At 33.3% G+C, this 17,209-nt stretch overlaps 1 pseudogene; it reads left to right on the forward strand.

Annotated features, from left to right (window-relative positions):
• Positions 1–296: 296 nt before the first annotated feature.
• Positions 297–9,881, forward strand: LOC126720257 (protein RETICULATA-RELATED 1, chloroplastic-like; annotated as a pseudogene).
• Positions 9,882–17,209: the final 7,328 nt, after the last annotated feature.

Below are 17,209 nucleotides of genomic sequence, written 5' to 3' on the forward strand. Positions count from 1 at the left end.
TCTATGTAAATGCCATGTGGCAGTTCTGCCACATCAGAGTTGGTCCAAGCTACAAACCGAGCCTCAAAGACTCAATTTTGAAGATCAAAATCGAGTCTTTAAGACTCGAGATGCTATAAACAAAATATGTTTCTAAACAGAACCTACTAACTAAATAGTTACCATTTTAAGGCCAATTGGCCATTTTGGCCCTAAACTTTTGGATTGGGTTTCTCTCTCTCTCTCTCTACCTGATAGTGTGAGTTTCGCACCTACATCAAAACCCCCCTTCTTAGAGAGAGTTAACATCTTAACATCTCTCTCTCTCTCTCTCTCTCTCTCTCTCTCGCTAACACACTCCCCCTTCTTAGAGAGAGACCAAAAAAAAAAAAAAATTTAAAAACTCCTATACTATGTAATTTTCTTGATATCCAAACAGAAAAAAAGAATGTCTCACGCGGTGTTCCAAACGGCGCAAATTATGCCGATAAGGACCTTATCATCATCGTCGTCATCAGCGAAGGCGGTTGCTGGTGGTCCCTACTTGCCGCCGGTAGCCGGTAAGAAACTTGCTCGCAGTAGGAGGGGAGTTCTGGTACTCAAAGCCTTTTCTTCTTCTTATTCTTCTTCTTCGTTGTCGGCAGTGGTGGAAGGAGACTCCTCCTTCTCCGTGAGTTTATTGGAGCGTTGCTTGGTAGCGCCACCGGCTGTTTCTTCTTCTTCTTCTTCTATGCTGAGTCCGGTTATGAAAGGGCAGTACGGTGCGTTTGGTGCGGTTACCTTGGAGAAAGGCAAGCTTGATACGTCCCAGAAGCAATCCCAGTCTAGCCCCGAGGTACTTCTTTCTCTCTTTCTTTCTAACATCTATTAGTGTTTGGATGCTCAGAGTTTTTCAGAATTATTTGAGACATTACACATTTAGTCTATGTTTCACAATTATTTGGAGATAAAAGAAAATTTATGTTAGAGTTAACTGTAGGACCTTTTTTGCACAAACTTAAAATTATTAAGAACTAAAATGAATCATCATGTCCAAGCTAGGATAGGCTAAGATTTGAGGACTAAATGTTTACTTCAACAATAGAATTCTTGAGATTCATTGCTCTAACTTTGTCACCAAAATAAATAAAATAATTTAAGATTCTGCTTAAGTTTCCTGTTTGAATTTTTACAAGGCTTTTCTTAACATTTAGTACCATAGAGCATAGTTGACCTTGTATCAGCCTTATTACAATTTTTTCTTTAACTTAATAGGTCTTGTAACTCTTATATAGCCTTCTGAGATAAAGTGGACTTCGGGTTGTGTTTGAAACTGGTGAAATCGGTAGTTTTGATACCATCTAAATTATATAACTCCTAAATTATGCAAATATTATTTTAGGGGGAACCAACATATTTATAGATTTGGACTTGGGTGCTGATCTAGGTCTAAGTACTCAGATTCGATGTTCTGCATTCCTTTAACCAATTGACTGAGTTTTACTGCTTTGATTTGGTTTAAACATGTTGTAATGAAAATTGTTCATTGTCTTGGGCAACATGACTGATACTTCTGGAATTGCAGACTGCAATAGGGGGAGGTGGTGGAGATATTGGAAAGAAAATAAATCATGGTGGTGGTGATGGTGGTGATGATGATGGCGATGACGACGATTACTTTGATGACTTTGATGATGGTGATGAAGGGGATGAGGGAGGCCTATTTAGGAGACGTAAATTTCTTGAGGAGGTTAAAATTCTTTTATATGCTCTTGAGTAGATTAAATGTTTTGCCTGTGAGTGCTGTTAATTAGTATTTTCTAATGCAGCTATAATCTTGTGCCTTTTATCAGCTTTTTGATCGTAAATTCGTAGATGCGGTGTTAAACGAGTGGCAGAAGACAATGATGGATTTGCCTGCTGGATTCCGACAAGCATATGAAATGGTATGGTATTTCTCTAACTACATGCTTTTGGCAAAGAATTATCTCTCCATATACCAACTCAAATTTTGCCTCCAGGGTCTGGTTAGCTCTGCTCAAATGGTAAAATTCCTAGCAATCAATGCCCAGCCAACTACTACTAGATTTATCTCCCGAGCACTTCCTGAAGGAATGTCGAGGGCATTTATTGGCAGGTGAATATGCTTCCTTTAATTCCACATCATCGGCTGTCAAAGTTGCAGAGTTCCCATATAATCCTATGCTACATTTACATATTAATCTCTCTCCCTCTCTCTCTCTCTCTCTGTTTTTGGTCTTAACTGTTCATATCTGCAATGTTTTGTGGGATTGTTTTGCTTTTGGCACTTGAAACAATTTATTGTGATATAATCCCTCAGTATGTTCATTTCCAATAAAAAAAGGATCCTAATTATATTCTTAAGGATTCACTTTTGCTTCCTTAGATGCTGATACAGTAGAAATAGCTCAAGGAATTCAGTCTCTGGCATCAGGCTTATCTTTTTTCAAGAATGACAAAGCTTTACATGTGCATTCACCATGATATTTGAATATAAAAAAACTAAGCTTACCTGTGTGCGTTTATCATAATTTCTGAATATAAAGGAACAAAGCTTTGCACAAGTGCATTTGCCATGAAATGTGAATATAAAAAACTGTTTCATGACATTGAAACTTTTTGTGTGATACAAGGTTGCAATTAGCCTACAACTTAAACTGATTCCCTTGAAATTTGGGCTTCTTTTAATAGATTCCTGTTCCTGTTCCTGTTCTGTGATATGGGCATATGGCGTTTTGTTCGTGTCACTCCATCTCTCTCTCTCTCTCTCTCTCTCTCTCTCTCTCTCTCTCTCTCTCTCACCCATTTCAAAAAAAAAAAAAAAAAAGAGAGAGAAAGAAAAGAAAATCGAAGAATGAAAAGAGAAAAGTGAGGAGAATGCAGGATATCTCCTTATTCTCAAAAAAAAAAAAGCTTACCTTAAAACCAGTTTGGCGGAAAATTCCTCCAACCCACTATGTGGCGATTGATAAAACCGTCCTCGTTATCTTTTAGTCACATGATCTATTTACTGAGTCATGTGACTTGTTTAAGTAATACAAGTGGATGGTTGCATGAATCACCACGTAATGGGTTGGAGGAGGCTTTTGGAGGAAAAATCTATCCTATTATTATTCGGTTCTTTAGTACTAGATTAGAACCCTTGCTGAAGTGTAAGATTAAAGACCTGGTGAACACCTTGAGATGCAGTAAAGTATTTTATGTTGATTTCTGTCACATGAGGGGACCCTGGGTTTAGAATATGCAGTGTATGAGATAATAGATATTGATTTGTTAAGGCGATCAAGTTATAATGTAACTCAAGCCGTTGGACATGTGTCATTTGGGTTCTAAGTATACTCCGATGTAGGACAGCTGTAGTATGGATGCATTTAACAACTGTCTTATGTGATAAAGGTGGTGAGTTATGTGTAAACAGAATGGGGAAAATGCAGAGGTTTTGGGGTATGTCTACCCCAGCCCCATTTCCATGGAAAATTATCAGTAGGTCTAAGTTTGCCCTAGGGTTTCTTTCTTTTCTTGGACTGCTGCAAAGGGGAAGATTTTGACTAATGAGTAAGTATGTAAGGTATTATTGTTATTGATTGGTGTGTTGGGTGCAAATGGAATGGGGAAAATGTGGACCATTTGCTCCTACATTGTCCTATAGCATTTGAGCTGCGGTCCGTGGTTTTTTGTTTATTTGGTATACTTTGGGTTATGCCACAGTAGTTTATGGATTTGTTAACATCTTGGGAGGGCAGTTTTGGCTGGAATCATAATGCCGTTATATTGAAAATGGTGCCGCATTGCTTGATGTGGCGTATTTGGTGGGAAAGATGCTAGTACTTTTGAGGGATGTGAACATTCTAGCAGTGAGCTTAAGTCATTTTTTTTTTACTCCTTGATGGATTGGACTAGAGTTCTTCAATTAGATTCTTCTTTTTCCTTGTTAGAGATGATTGAGCAGTATAATTTGAGAGGATGATTTCATTTTCCTTTTTTGTATACTGAACTTGCAAGTTTTTGATTTAATAAAGATTTGTTACTTACCTATAAAAATGAGTAAATAAAGAAATAAAGATTTGTTACTTATCAAAAATAAATAAATAAAGCTGATGAGCTATATTTGTGAGGACTTCTGGAAGGGTTTTGAGTGGTCATAGGTTGCAAGAGATTGATTGTCATGTTGTTGGGAAGTTTGGAGACGGGAAAATCGAGGGTTATAAAGTGGATTTTGAATTATCACTTTGGTGGAGAATAAGGATTTAGGCTTTGAAATGATATGGAGGTAGGGTTGAATTTGTGATTGAGAACAAAGCAAGGACAATAGGAATAAGGTTGCTGTTAACAGGGCTTCCAATGTTGGTGACATGAACACTAACAGAGCCTAGGTTTTGTATTTTTAGTTTGCTAGATTTTCTTCTTTGATGAGAAAAAGGTTGGGCGTTAAAGTATGATTTCTACTGTGAAAAGGAAGTTTTTAAGATTCTCCTCTCGTAGGTTTAAAAATGATAGAGGTACAGTAGAACAAAAAAGAAGAAATAAAGAATAGAAGGAATTGAAATATCATATTTTTTTTTAAAAGATTTTTTATCAGTGAAAAAATAAATAAATTGCAACATTACTTTTTTTTTTTTTTTTTTTATAAGATATTTTATTAGAGAAAAAGGAAAGAGAGTGATATAGGTTTATGGTTTATATATGAATGACCAATCTTGCCCTAGATAACTTACAGATACAAAAAATTTTGAATATTCGATGGAGTATTCCCATCTAACAATATCCAAATCCAAAATCACAAAATCACATGCTTAACAAGCAAAGCTATAAATCTCAATTAATTAAGTGCTAACACGACAAGACAGAGTTAGGAGCCTTTTTATAAATATGAGAGCTCTAATTCAAACTAATCCTAATCCTTAGATTAAGTAAATTATAACCCTACATGTAAATTTGTAATTATTGTAATAAGACTTAAACCAATGAGGGCCAAACAACTATGATGGACTCTCAACTAAAATTCCCTTTTCAATTGGTATGGACCTTTTAATTGACGCTAGTTCTAAAGCATTAGTGGAGGTCTTCCAAGGAGTTCTTTTCTTTGAAGCCATGCAGCTGCTGTGTTGCAATCATTCTAATCTTTTGTTTCATAGTGCTTACTAAGATTTAATGAAATATCATACATGATATCATATTATCATCCACTATATAATATAAGTCGTGTCCTACACGTTGAGATTGCATCAAGTGTGTGTATATATATATACACACACACACACTGCTTTATAAGTATATTAAAATTATTAATCTAATTATACTCTCTCTCATGCTGCACGAACAGTACATAAAACAGAAGAGTCCTTACTACGTTATACACACACACACACACACACTGCTTTATAAGTATATTAAAATTATTAATCTAATTATACTCTCTCTCATGCTGCACGAACAGTACATAAAACAGAAGAGTCCTTACTACGTTATAAGCACATTAAAATTACTAAGCTAATTATATTCTAGGTGAAACTCTACTGCCAAACTCCTGGAAGTTTATAGTTCTATTTCAATTGAAAATCTATCACTAAAAGTTTGAAGAAATTTAAAAGAAATATCATTGGAAATTTCAAAATATTATAATCATCGCCAGTGACCCATTAGTTCTGCTGGTACCTATCGGTGTCCCCAAATGGTGATGTCCAGGGTTCATATTGAGAAACTACAGAGAGATTTTCTATGGAGTGGTATAGGTGCTGAAACTAAAGTCCACCTAGTGAAGTGCTCTAAGATTTGTGAACCAGTGTAGAGGTGGGGGTTAGGTACTAGATGTTTGAGAAGAGTTAACCAAGCTTTGTTAGGCAAATGGTTGTGGAGATATGAGACTGAGAGAGATGCTCTTTGGAGAAGAGTCATAGAGGTGAAATATGGGAGTGAATGGCAGGGATGGTGTACAAAAGCTGTCTCTGGTCCATATGGTTTTACTCTTTGGAAATGCATCAAGAGAGACTAGTTGACTTTCTCCAGTTTTCTTTTTTTTAACAGGTAACAAAAAAAAAAAATTATTATTAAGAAAAAACTAGCCAACCCAAGTTCATTGGAGATGTACTGTGGGGGCAAAAATCAAGAACCAAAATTACAATGATCAAGTAAAATGCGATAAAGCCACACTCCAAACAAGGAGAGTATGCAAGAAAAAAGACTTAATCTCTAACAAGGACCGATCACATCCCTCAAAGCATTTAGCATTCCTTTCTCTCCAAATACACCACATCAAGCAATGCGGCACAAGTCTCCAAAAAACAATATAGCGATGTCGCCTGAAATTACCTTGCCAAAACTCAAACAACTCAACTTCCTTAAGAGGCATAACCCAATGGAGTCCAAACAAATAAAACACCAAAGACCACAGTTCATAATCTGTTGGGCAATGAAGCAGAAGATGATCCACCGACTCCCCCCACCGCTTACACATATAGCACCAATCAAGAACAATAATACTCCTTCTATGGAGGTTATCAGTTGTAAGAATCTTAACTAAAGAGGCTGACCATGAAAAGAAAGCCACCCTTGGAGGGACCTTTGAGGTTGATTGCCACACCAACCTCCAAGGGAAGGAGAGAGTAGGAGGGTAGAAAGAAAGATAGAAACTTCTAACCTCAAAACCACCCGACTCCTTTCTGGCTTCCAACAAACCTTATCATGGCCAACCCCCCGCACTTTCAAAGAGTAAACAATGGTCATGTGGGTGATGGTACTAGAGTGAAGTTTTGGCATGATGTGTGGTGTGGAGATTATCCTCTTAAGGAGGCTTTTCTGGAATTTTACTGTATTAGTCGGTCTAGGGAGGCTTCACTGGGATGTACAGTTCTCGTTAATTGGGAATTAGAATCATTGGCTTTGTTTATGGATTTGATCTATTCCACGTCTTAGCAGGGTGATGACTGTGATAAATCTGTTGGAAGACAGCTAAGAGTAGAGGTTTTGAGGTTCATGGATATTATCATTCTTCATTCCCTTCCAATGTCATGCTAGCATATGAGTTGCGGACAATGGCGTTTAGCTTGTTTGGAATCTAGAGGTGTTATCTTCATGGCAGGGCAGGTTTTGCCAACATTGCAATATAGCTTTGTGGAGGTTTGTGCCACATTGCATAATGTGGTATATTTGGAGAGAACAGAATGTTAGAAGTTTTGAGGGATGTGAACGTTGGATTCTCAAGATTAAGTCTTTTTCTTTTGTACTTTACTCAAGTAGAGTTTAGCTTTTTACAAACATTTTCATGTTTTTCTATTTCTGATTTGTTGGATCATTATATTTTGGGATCTCGATTGTATTGTACCCATTGTACATTTCCAGTGTATTTGGGTCTGTTTTGTTTTCAATTCAATTTATTTTACTTAACAAAAAAAGAAATCCTTCAAAATCAGTAGTTTTTTGACAAAAATCTTAAACAATAGACTTCCATCATATAACTTAGGATAATTTTCTTTTAGTTTTATTAATTTTCTTCCTTGTTTTTTTTCTCTTCTTTGTAAATTTTGGTTTGCTTTGTGCTTTTCATGCTTAAAGTAGCCTTTTGAATATACATCTTTCTTACTTATTTAAAAAAAAAACTTTTCTTTATATATGAATTTTTAAGTAATCCGTGCACCAGACGGGCATATTGCTAGTTCATATTATGGTTTTCAATTGGTTGGTTGTTTAAGAATCGGAGTTCACTATTGTAAATGTTCATTTTTAGTATACATACCTGGATATGACTGTTTTGTGCCATCAGAGATACATAATCATAGGCAATGAAGTATTAGAAATGGATTTAATGTTCTGGATAAACTTCTTACCCAAATTTTAAACACAATTATATAACAGATAATATCTTTATTTCAACCTCTCAATAATGCTGTGAACAAATTAGTGGTTGATTCTTTTCTATGTGCATTGACTGATTGAATATCAGTAAGCAGTTGAGTCTATCCTAGGATTTTTGTGTAATCAACTAAAATTATTCTGTTGCACAGGATGATTGCAGATCCTGCCTTCTTATATAAGCTTCTTTTGGAGCAGGCTGCTACAATTGGCTGTTCAGTTTATGCTCATTAAATATAATTAACTGATTAGATTCTCTTTACTATGGTTGTAGGATAAAGCAAGAGTGGGATTTGGCACTTATTAATGTCCTTACCATAGCAGCCTGCAATGCTGTTGTTGTTTGGTATCCATTCATTCTTCTACAAGGCTGCAGAGTTGTGTATGGTTGGGTTAAGTGCTGGAGCAGTACAGGGAGCAGTATCAAACTTTTTGGCCAGTAAAAAGGAGGGAAGGTAAATATGTCTTTTGTTAATCTATTTTCTTTTCACCTTATAAGTAGGAAAGTAAATAACTCTGCCTGTGATGGGGCGAAGTAGCCGGACTAAATTATTTTGGGTGACCATTGATTTTTGGGCAGGTTATCTGTGACAATTCCAACTGTGAGTACCAACGCACTTGGTTATGGTGCATTCCTCGGTCTCTATGCAAACCTCAGATATCAGTTGTTAAGTGGATTTGATAGAGCAATGATCAGCCACTTTGATGTTATTGGAGTGGCATTGTTTTCTAGCACAGCTTTGAGGTCTGTTTTTCTCTACCAAGTCATTCATGCAAACCTGACAATAGTGCTGGTTCTCACTTACTGACTTACGTAGTTTTTGCATTTTCCCATGCTAAAGGAAGGGATGTTTTCAAACCTCTCTCTCATTCTAATTTATTAAATTAATATGATATTGTTGGGGATTTTCTTCATTGTTGATATACTCAATATGTTCACATAGTTGTATAGTCTTCTAACTGTAGTGGCTTCTCTTTCATTATTGTAGCTTTTGCTAATAGCTTATTCATTTCTACAAAAGAGCTTCTTATTCTATTCTATTCTTTTATTTATTTATTTAGAACAAAATATGTGCTATTCCGTTGGGTTTAACAGTCTGTCAATATATTTTATGATTGCCTCATATGCTCTGAGAATTCCATCTGGTGGCATTAGCATTCTCTGTCTCCTTGCTTCTATGTCAAAGGACCCATTTACATTTGATGCCAGATTATTCATTAAGGCTTCTTCCTTGATAAATTCCTTCTGTAAGTGATAGATTTGCAATCTTTGTCAGAACTTGTTAATATGCATCCACATATTGATTATATTGAAATCTGTAGCCATAGATTACGAAAGCTTATTTGTTTGATTGGTCTTGGTGTCCAAACTTTATGTACCTAAAATAATTGTCCCTGCCTTTTGATACTTTCATCTGAGCTTGAGCAGTTTAACTTTGTTAGTAATCATTGTATGCAGGATTTTGAATGTTCAATTAGGAGAGAGATCAAGGCTGGCATGGTTAGGCGTAGAGGCTGATCCACTGGTTCAATCAGATAGTCTCTTGAAGGTTTACAGCAGACCTTCTGAGGATGTTAATAGGCCATCTTCAAAATGGTTTATATCAAAGAATGCCATTGTTTCTGGGCTTGGGCTCCTTGGCATCAAACAGGGGACTGTTGACTCTGTTGCTGATGGGGAACCAGCGGCTCCCAAGGCATGGAGAAAGAGGATTGTCCGGAAGAAGGTGACTACAAGTTGAGCATAGTTCTGTTGATCTAATCACTGTCACTGTCCAATTTTGCCATATGACGAAGACATTGAGAGCTTGCTCACCAAAATTTAGAGAAAGAGCGGGTGGGAGGTATGCATAATGATTCATGGCTGCTTCTGCAGTGGGGCAGCTGAGAGAAAATTTAATGAATAGTACAAGAATAATATTTTTGGGGAGGATTTCTTAATTTTTTTTTACCCTTTAAAGTACTTGCACTTAATCTAAATTGACATGTATAACAATGCTGTATTCAGAATTAATTGTTGTTGAAATTTTTTTATAGATTGAATGTTTAGTTACGATATTACACCTTTTTTTTAATGAGAATATTACATTGATTTTAAAAATAACTTCTATACATTTCTTTTGGGCTCTCAAACTGTCAAGATTTCGCAAAACCTGTTTGTCATGTCCCAAACAATTCAATGATTTTGAATTATTGCCATCATCTCCTTAGTTATGAATGTTTAAATCTATTCTATTATCAAATGATCCAACTGCAAATATTTGTAATGAACTTATGTAATTCACCGCAATTGAGTCAGCATTCAATTCAAGTAAGCCTTGTTTTCAAGGCTGGTCTCTTATCCTTGAAAAAGGATACAAGAAACCATGCTCTCTCCTGGCTTGTTATATGTACTAGTTGCATAGCCGCGTGTTGCGCGTGATAATTTTTTTAGGATTGTCTCATTAAATATTTTATTAATACTATAATTTTAGTTATTAACTATTGGTTTTTCATTAGTTTTTAAGTTAACAAACACCTTAAATATACCTTTTTTTACCTTTATACACACACATATATAGTGAATCTTTACACATACCTTTAAGAAAACTCTACATATTTCACTTTTTTGGATGTGTAAATTTATAGACTACTACTCCATAATAATAGTGGCTAATTAATTTTATATATTTTTTTAGTGATCTTATTTGTAATGCTTCTTACTATTATCATATATTTAATAACTGATGATTTGCATAACAAAGATGATAAATGAGAGGTAGCATTGTTCATTAGATTTTCGAAAGTAATAGTGTATGAAAATTATATATATATATATATATATATATATATATATATATATTAAATAAGGTTAAATGAAATGTCAAAAAATAGATTTTTAAATTTTCTAACTTTATTTCTTATGTAATTTCTATTACTATCAAAGAACATCTCTTTTTTAGTTATGATTAATATGGTTTCCATTGTTAGAGTTTGATTAGTTTTAAATTTAAATTTAGTACTATGATTGTGTTTAATTGTTGATTGTTGATTTAATTTTTTAAGTGAATTTAATAGTTTATGTTACTACACTGTAAAGTTTTTAATGTTCTCCACACGGTAATCTCTATTTTATTTTTTACTTCTCCTTACAACCTTTTTGTTTTCCAATCAACGATTACTAATTGACATTTAGTTTTTTTTTCTTTATCTACTCTTTATTACTTTGTATTGGTTTTTCTTTTCTATACCATCTCTCTCTCTCTCTCTCTCTCTCTCTCTCTCTCTCTCCATTGGCAACCTATCGTTTTCCAAAATTTGATGATGATTCTATGACATTAAATATGCATTATTAGTTATTTTATTTTATTTTTAATTTAGTGTTTCTAACTTAATTTGTTTTGTATTTCATTCTTCCTTTGATGCATTGGGTGTGAGAATGAGTGTTTCCCTAGCATGACTTCACTTAATGTGGACAATTTTATTTATTTAATTTAGGCAAAATATTATATTTTAAATTTTTTTTTAAATAAAAAAGGAGTGGAAATATAAATAATTTAATGATATATATGGGGGATGTGGCTGAATTTAAATATTAAATAAAATGATATGAGAAAAAAAAATACATAAAATAAACAATAACTTATCCAAATAATTCTATGTAATATAATAATAGTACATTCTTATATACTATTTTTAATTATTTATAATGCAATATGATAATATTGAACAATCAAAGAAAAAAAAAACTTAAAACACAAAACTAAATCCCATCAACCAAAATAGAGTTCTAAAGAATATGAAACTTTATCAAGCTAAAATAGAGATGCAAGAAAAATAAAAATAAAAATCCACCAAAAAATTGAGGGAGAAAGAGTGGGAAATAACCACTTTTTTGTGAGAGAAAATTATGCAAATAATGAAAGAGTGAATGACAAATTTATACTAAGAGGATGATAATAAAAAGAAACAAAATAAAGGAGATAAAAGGAAAGAGGAAGAGGATATCAAGGCAGAATGTTTGGGAAGATGAAAAGGTAAAGAGAAGGAGAAAGGTTGAAGAAAGTGTAAATGTTAAAAAAAAATGAGCACAATTTTCTTTTATTTGAATTTAAGTAAAATATTACATTTTTTATTTTTTTTAAACAAAAAGAGAGAGAAAATATAAATAATTTAATGATAAGGAGGATGTGGTTGAATTTCAATATTGAGTAAAATAGAAGAGAAGAAAAAAATAAGAAAAATTAAAAGATATAACAATAAACACTAAATTACCCAAATTATGCTATGTAATGGAATACTATTTTATTTTTATCTACTATCTTTAATTATTTATAATGTAATTGGATAAAATTTAACAATCAAAGAGCAAAATAATAATAATAATAAATTAAAACACAAAACTAAATCGTATTAACCTAAATTAGAGTTCTTAAAAACACAAATATTTATCAACCTAAAGCGGAGATGCAATAAAAAAATAAAAATCCACCAAAACATTGAGAGAGAGAGAGAGAGAGAGAGAGAGAGAGAACCTTTTTGTGAGAGAAAACTATGCAAAGAATGGAAAAAAGTGACAAATTTATAGTAAGAGGGAAGAGATAAGAAGAGACAAATAAAGAAAGATGAAGGGAAAAATGAATAACAATATTAAAGTAGAGGGTAGTGGGGAGATGAAAATGTAAGGGAAGAAGAAAGGTTGAAGAAAGTGTAAATATTTAAAAAATAAATGAATGTAAAAAAATTTATAGGAAAATTGGAAATAAAAAAAGAAATATATATATATAGATGTTAAAAGTTAAAAGTTAAAACCGACAAAAATGAATATGTAAAGTCAATAATCTATATATATAAATATATATATATATATATATATATTTGTAAAAAAAATAGGAATAAATAATAAATAATAATTATGTGGCGAATGATGTGGTGATGAGGTGATGCAACAGGAGCTTAGCAACAATAAATACTACGTTTCAACTTTTAGTAATATATAGATATAGATTGGATACATGATATATCAGCTTCATTTTTGCAACCTTTTGTATCCCTTATAGCTGGGATGGGAACATATTTCGTATCCCCGTGTGATAAATTTGTTAGTTTGTTACATCCCAATAAGTGGGATTGCAATTTAATCCGTTAAATCTTAGCTGGTGGATCATTTTTTTTTTTTTTAATCTTTAATCTTTTGCAAGTGGATGGATATCATTTTATGTGTCATGTGTCCCCATTACAAGGGTCAAGTGTAATCGGAAAACAAGGTCTATGGCAACAAAAACAATTTCTTGCTACATATGGCAATGAAACACCTTTTGCCGGCTAATGTTTGTCGTCATTTTTGTCACATAATATATATAAGCAACAAAACAATATTATCGCATTATATTGTCCTCACCTAAAGTTGTATTTAGTTTGAAAAAGTCTACTTGAAGGTGGCAATTGATTGTTTTTGCCTAAAAAGGAGTGCCATAAAAGACCATTACCTCTCATATTTGTATTTATTGTGACTTACCTATTATTGTTTGTCTTTTTCTTTTTTCTTTTTGGTTAAAAAGGCGCTGCATAAAAAAAAAAAAAAGCTTAGGACACAATTAGTCTATTACAAAATAGCTCAGTTTTATCAAAAACTAGCAAATCATCCACCACAGGCGGTGGTTCATACAAATAAGAAGATCAGTGTCTTGGGTTGCTCCCTTCTTGGCCAATTTGTCAGTGCAACGGTTAGCCTCCCTATAGATATGAGTGACAGAGCAGTTAGGGAAGAGCTTGATCAAGTTCCTGCAGTCATTCACCAACAGTTCAAGCATAAGATTAATAGTTCCAGGGTTAGTAAGAAGGTGAACAAGGACAATAGTGTCAACTTCAATATTCAGGTTTGTTAAATTCAATTGCCTAGCCAGAGAAAGACCTTCCTTAAGGGCCCACAACTCAGCCATGATGCTGTACATGCTACCAAGCTTCCTTGTAAAACCAGCAATCCAGTCACCCTCACTGTTGCGTAGAAGTCCCCCTCCACCAATCTGAATTTGCATCCTAATTGGTTTGTTGGAGTTTTCTGGGACAATGACATAGAATTCTGCGCCTCTTTTTATGCATTGATCATACAATCCTTGGTCAATCCTCTTTGATATTATTGTTTGTCTTTAATGCAACACAACATGTACCTTCCTTCTAGCTATAACATTGGAAAAGGTGCCCTAAGATCACATCCCTTTAACCAACCTTGAAGGATGGCATAATATTAGGACTCTTTCATAACAATAAGGGAAAATGTTTACTAATAGGGAATATTTTCACCATCCCAAAATTTGGCTAACACACTGAGCCTTCAAGTACAAAGGCATCATTAGACAATAAATAATCATTAGGTCCCATTAGCATCGTTAGGCCTCATGCGTACCTTCAGGTGTCCCCAAGGTTTGTCAGGCACCCCAAAGATCGTCAAGCCCCCTAAGTGCTCATCAACATCTCTGACAATAGTAATATTTACTCGTTTGATACAAAAAATGGCAGACGAAGCAATGCATGACTGACGACCCTTCATACTTAGCTCCACATCGTTTACATGTTCTCCACACTAGTATCTCTGTATGGAAAGAACTTTCACACCACACCCAAAGATCCTTCTACACGTTCGTATCCTCCAAACATGGAAAGTTAGGCCCAAGGATCTCAGAGCATTAACTTCATACTCTTCCATTCATATCCTCCAAACATGGAAAGTTCGGCCTAAAGATCTTAGAGCATTAACTTCATACTCTTCCTATAAGGAAAGAGCCTACATTCACAGGATCTTGGTCAGCTCTATACCACTTTATAAGCATCATCCCCCGCCCTTCCAAGGTACGTAGAATTTCCAAACTCTCATACGTTTTGGTTAAGTGATTAAACTTTTAGTAAGACTAGCTAAATTTCCACACGATGTACTTATTATTAGTTTTCTCCAATATTTCAATAAGTTTGCCAAGAATATTATAGATTAATTGGTTGGCACCTCAATTTCTAATAGAGATATTCATGATTCATATCCCCAAACTATTGATGAATAAAAAAAATTTGAATAAATTTCCTTGTAAAAAATTGTAATCCTTAGTTATTTTATAGACAAAATAGAAATCATACTATGTGTGTGTGTGTGTTCACAAATAGAAAATTGCATGACGTAGTGGTTAATATAGATAAGCATGTTTCATGCCTACTAAAAAAATGCATATATCCTTCAATTATTGTTTCTCAAATAAATGTAGAAAAATTATATTAAACACACACACACACACACACACACACATATATATTACATGTGACTAAAAGGAGTTAGGAAATTTAAAGGACTAAGATTTATTTTAGTGAATTCACAAAATTTTTTTTATGACTCTTGTGTCAATTTTTTTTTATGGTTAAATGCATGTTTGCATCACATATAAAACATATGCAACGGAAAATTAACGGATCTACTTCATTCGTAATTGACAACATACACTATGTAAATTTCAAAATATAAGAACAAGAGAGTGTACCTTGGTGTGGTGAATTTCAAAACAAAGATTAGAAGTCCTTGGGAGTACTTTTAATCTTCACTCCAATTCTACTAACACCCAAAAAGTGTAGTCTCTCAATGAGTTATATGTGTATGTTCAAGAGAGAATGAGAGAGTGTCCAACACTCACATACAAACCATTTCATGTATGTTGTTCTTCTCTAAATTTTGTATGTTTCTCTTCTTATAACTGATTATCTAATTGAGCTAGCCTTTTGGGCCTTCCCAATTATGCTCTAGTATGTGGCTTGGAATAGGACCAAAAGGGAACAAATAAGACATTAGTTCTAATGGGCCTTGGGCTTTTCTGTCAACTCTTGACAAGTCCAAAGTTACCATTAATTATATTTAATATCACTATATAAATATAATTGTACTCTAAGCCTTATTAATAAATTATATCCCAAGACTTTATTGTACATGCAACTCCTTTATAAAATATTCGTAGTAATACAAAGTCATGAATGTAGACTGCCACTTTATAAATTACTACATCTTAATCCTTGAGTACCCGGTTTAATCCTTTAAGTTATTCATCATATATTTATGAAATCCAATTTCATAAATATATACTTTAGTAACTATTTACTAAAGTAGTTAGACTTAACATTCTGAATAACAAACCCATTAAACTTATCTCAAGGGAATATTTTGTATTTCCGTTAAAAGACTGTGAATTCCATTTTGAGAATATATGTTCCATCAACACTATATGTGGTTGCCTAATATACTGAGGTTTTTACCGTTACTTTAGATCTCACTCTTGATATATCAAAGCAACCTACACTTCATGATCAGGTCCATTATTCTCTCAGGATTAAAAGTTCATGTAAATAAAAGTCGTGAGATTTATTATTCATTTGACAGTCGTTAGGAGAATAATAAATCTCACAGCGGTCCAGTTCAATATATCTTAACTCTTAAAACATATCAACATATCAACTAGAAGTCTCCACTTCCATGATCAAGACAAATCATCTTAGTTGATATGCTATAATCTTCGCAGATGAAACGCTCAATTTCATCACCGACTACGAACTAAAATTCTGAGTTTATAAAGAACTTGTGATTTATATCCTCTGTGACTTTTCACATAAATTACATACTATGCATCTCATGGACTATATGATAATGTCCGAATATTCATGTTACCATTATTTTAGATAATAATAAAACAAATTTATCAATCACAATATTAAGTCATACATCATGTCATATATAATGTCATACATAATATCATACATAAAATCATACAATAAAATTTAAGGGCACTAATCCTAACAGTTGTCACAGCATCTAAACATGAGTAAGAATGTCATATTCTAAATTTATTATTATCATTCCAACTAAAAATTATCTCTTAGATAGAATTTATAAAATAATCATATAAATTCATTTGATATAAATAATTAATGCACAACTATAAATAATTGATATAAGCATTTACTGTATTGACTAATTTAATGAACTAATCCTTTGATATAAATGCAAACTTTGTTGATTTAGAACCCTAAATAAAGAGAACTTCAAGGAATGCTCCATATGGCACAAATGCTAGAATTTTCTTTTTGAGATTTTTTTTTTTTTTTTTTGTGCATTTAGAGAATTAAAATATAAAAATGCTAGAATTTTTTGCTCTCATTAAATTAAAAGATGCTATTGTAAAATTTTGATTTCCAACTAGCTTGTGTTGGCTTTAATTCCGTGCCAAATTTTATTTTAATTTCTTCAATCATTTTCCCTATATGTATGTGGGATTATTTATAAGGGATGAGTGTAATAGATCGGTGAAGAATCAAGCTTCAAAAGATGAATCAGTGCAGTTCATGAGTAGCTCGCAAGAAGCAACCCGCAAAAAGG

The sequence above is a fragment of the Quercus robur genome, chromosome 4 (assembly GCF_932294415.1).
Source record: "Quercus robur chromosome 4, dhQueRobu3.1, whole genome shotgun sequence".
NCBI lineage: Eukaryota > Viridiplantae > Streptophyta > Magnoliopsida > Fagales > Fagaceae > Quercus > Quercus robur.